This window comes from Amblyomma americanum, chromosome 9, assembly GCF_052857255.1.
Source record: "Amblyomma americanum isolate KBUSLIRL-KWMA chromosome 9, ASM5285725v1, whole genome shotgun sequence".
NCBI lineage: Eukaryota > Metazoa > Arthropoda > Arachnida > Ixodida > Ixodidae > Amblyomma > Amblyomma americanum.
In genome coordinates this window covers 15,396,561-15,400,115 of record NC_135505.1, presented here as the reverse complement: position 1 = coordinate 15,400,115, position 3,555 = coordinate 15,396,561, and the positions used below count along the sequence as shown (strand labels likewise).

General features: G+C 41.9%; 1 long non-coding RNA gene across 1 annotated transcript; it reads left to right on the top strand.

Moving 5' to 3' along the window:
- Positions 1 to 1,386: 1,386 nt before the first annotated feature.
- Positions 1,387 to 2,957, top strand: LOC144103820 (uncharacterized). The gene is made up of 3 exons (XR_013308328.1): positions 1,387 to 1,458; positions 1,850 to 1,949; positions 2,920 to 2,957. It is a non-coding gene; the product is annotated as an uncharacterized LOC144103820 (long non-coding RNA).
- Positions 2,958 to 3,555: the final 598 nt, after the last annotated feature.

Sequence of the window (3,555 nt, the reverse complement as noted above, 5' to 3'; positions counted from 1 at the left end):
GTTGCTCTAACACATATAAAAATACGCCGGAGACGCGATTCTACTCGTTCCCAGCGCGGCCCTATGAGCGGGAGCGACGACAGCAATGGATCGCCGCTGTTCGACGGCAGAGGTGAGGTACTGATTCCATTTACTTTAAAACGTCAAATTTTTTATTCACGCCTCTTTTTTTAATGATGCTAGGAAGTGTTTGGGATAGTCGTCGTCTCATCATAAATCGTCATGCTGCGCTGCAACTCAAGTTCACATTGGTAAGCAATTGTCTTGACTGCGCATCGCAGCTAGGGCATGTGCAGGGCGCTGTTGCTTTGGTGGTGGTATTTTGAAAGAACTCGTTACGGGTATTGCCTGCACCGTGATTATGCGCTCAATTGTTGACGGTATACGTGTGTAATTTGCCCCTGCATGAGTGCATTTTGGTGTTACTGTCGAGATAGTTCCGCTATCGCTCGAAAGTTTCGCATGTTGATATTTTTCGCGCCTCTGTGTTTTCGTGTTGAAACGTTTGCTTTTTTAATGGCGATAATTTTAATGCACTCGTTGTGGGTATTGTCTGCTCCGTGATAATGTGCTTTATTTCGATTAGGATATGTGCATGCTGCGTATGTTGTCCCCTGCATGACTGTGTCTCGGCGTCATGGAGATAGTTTCGCTATCGCTAGAAGCTTGATCTTCATTTTCCGCATGCTGATGTTTTGGGCCTGTGTGTTCGCGCATTGAAACTTCAGATTGCTACCGCGTGCAAGACCTCTGCTCATTTTGCATGCATGTGGTCTGAGCTTGGTTTGTGACGCGATGACCACATGCTTGCAGTGATTTTGTGTCCGTTTTTTGTAGTTAATTGTGTCTAGAGGCAGGACAGCACATTGCATTATCAGGTCTCTCCCGCCGGGGTATACCTGTGGATTCGGCTGTTGATCCCAAGGACATGGGTTGGACCCCGCCGCCGGAGGTGGCATTTCGATGCAGGCGAAATAAATAAAAATGCCCGTTGGCTGTACGATGTCAGCGCAAGTTAAAGACCCCTAGGTAACATCATAATCGCTTAATTTAGCGCAAAGGACAGGACAAAAGAAAAGACGAACACGCTGTCCTGTGCTGTTAAATTAAATGGATATGATGTCAAAGTACCCGCTAGCCCAACAGCAAACTGTTTTGAACTCCAGGTGCTAAATTAATCTGAAGTCTTCCGCTACGGGGACCCTTATTGCCCATGTAGCCATAAACCAAACAATTTATTCCCTTTTGCTGTAATGGCTGTGTTTATGTGTGCTTCTGTCATAATTTTATTAGAAAAGACGGGAGCCTGTGGGAGCCGACCAAACACAGCAGGATCTGCAGCAACCATTTTGTAAATGGTGAGAAATCCAAAGACCCTCGGAGTCCAGCATATCTACCCACCCTATTTCCAAGTGAATACAGACGCACCAAGACACCTTCTGCTTACAGATATGAAAGGTAAGATGAACTAGCGAAAAAATTTTAATCAAATGGTGTGCTTTGTGGCTGGCATTATTAAATGTGAATGGAACGGAACTTGCAATGAACTGTGACAGAGAGAACCAAACAGGGCAGGCGATACTGGAAATTTTATGATTGTTTTACATACTGTAGGTCCTAGTGGCTAGCAGTTGTGGTGGTAGGATTATAACTACGCATTGTGTCATGGTTTTAACTATGCAGCTGGTATGAAACTGACTCAACTAGTGCTAGACCAAATACAGCAATAGTATCCGAAGATTCATTACCTGTAGAGCAATTTTTGTTGCTTGTTCTATCTAGGTAATGACTTTTCTCAATTAATATTGATTCACAGTGTAACAATCCTTAAAGAGTTGTCTTAATCCAGGTTGCGGTCACGTGAACAGAGCAAAGAACCCACATCAAGCTGTGTGCAGGAAGTGGCTACTGATGAAGAAGGCTACGATTCCACAAATGGACTCATAAGTGTATGTCTCTTCACATACCCATCCTGAAAAGCTTTCACAATATAAACGTTACTAAGCTGATTTTACAAATTTCTGTGTTGACTTGAACAACAAACAAAGCTTTAAAATTTCTGGCAAGCTAGATTTAATGCTTTCTCTCAGTTTCCTTGCCCTTAATATGCGTGTGTCTATGGACATGACGATGTTCTAGTCATTGGTTTCTTTCTTTGTATCAGTTTGCACATATCATGCTCACATTTTGTGCTTTCAGTTGTGTTGTTATCTAGAAAAGTTGCCCAAGACATTTTTAAAACATTGTATCAGTGAACATAACACACCAGAAGTCTTCAATAATCATTACAGCACTCTTTCAGGTCATTTGCATATATGTCATTCATATTTTTTCTTTAATAGATTGCAGTTTATACTGGTGCTAACAAAGCACTACGACTCACAGCATGACTGCATTGTGTATTGTGGGGAGGAAATTTTGAACAAAAAAGAAGTGACTGTGCCTTTCAATGAATGCAGGTAGAAACACAAACAGGCCCCTGTACTTGGACCTTGGAGCCAGATATGCCGAGTCTGTTCCTTTGCTGCATGCAAGATTGCAATGCTGAGACACAGGTAGGATGGGAACTAGTATGCAGATTTGCTGTAATTTCATTGCACCTGAATAGACTTGTACCTAAAATTACATATATTTTCTTGTTGATACCTTTCTGCAGCGCTCCAATTTTTTGAAGTGTGGACTGGGTGTTGGTCTTTGTAGGTACAGCTTTGAGATAGCAGCTAGCGTGTATGATAGATAAAATACTTCAATTTGGGAAATAAACTATGTGTTAGTATTTATCTTAAGCACATTTTCAGTTTTGTTATTATTCACTGCAATAATCTTTAAGCAATATTTAATGCAGATGTGTACATAAAATAGCTTTGTTACCCTCTAATAAGCACGGCTTCAAATGATTGTGTGCGTAATTTCTTCCAGGCTACCTTTCCTAGCAAGAAGGAAACAAAGGATGCCGCATGGGGCCCTTCCTATGGCGTCAGGGGCAGCGCGTGTGACCCAATGAACATCGACAGCTTGAAATCTACCTGTAGCTTTCGAGGCTACCCAAGTGTATCTGCCTGCTCCAGTGAAAAGGCCTCAGGCATTTTAAAATCCATTGCTGGTGTGTCACTGCCAGTATTTTCAAAATTGCAGAGCATTGTTGTGGAGGCGCTTAATGTCAGTGGGGAAGAGGAAATTGTAAATGCATCAAACAAACTCCTCCTCTTTCTCATGAAGCTAAAGCTCAACCTTTCCTATTCGGCTTTAGCGGTCTTTTTTGGTATGCATAGGACAACTTGTTCACGACATTTTTTTTCTGATTTTGAATCTTTAACATGCCAAAATGCGCTGTCTTATCTACTGGCCCTCACGATCAACCATTGAGCTCATGATGCTTGAATGTTTCAAGCCTGAGTATGCAAAATGTCGAGTCATTATAGATTGCACTGAGGTTTTCTGCTCAGCACCAAACACTGTACATGAGAAAGTGCTGATGTTTTCTAATTATAAAGGCACATACACTGTAAAATTTCTTGTAGGAATAACACCTAGCGGAATTATCAGCTTCTTATC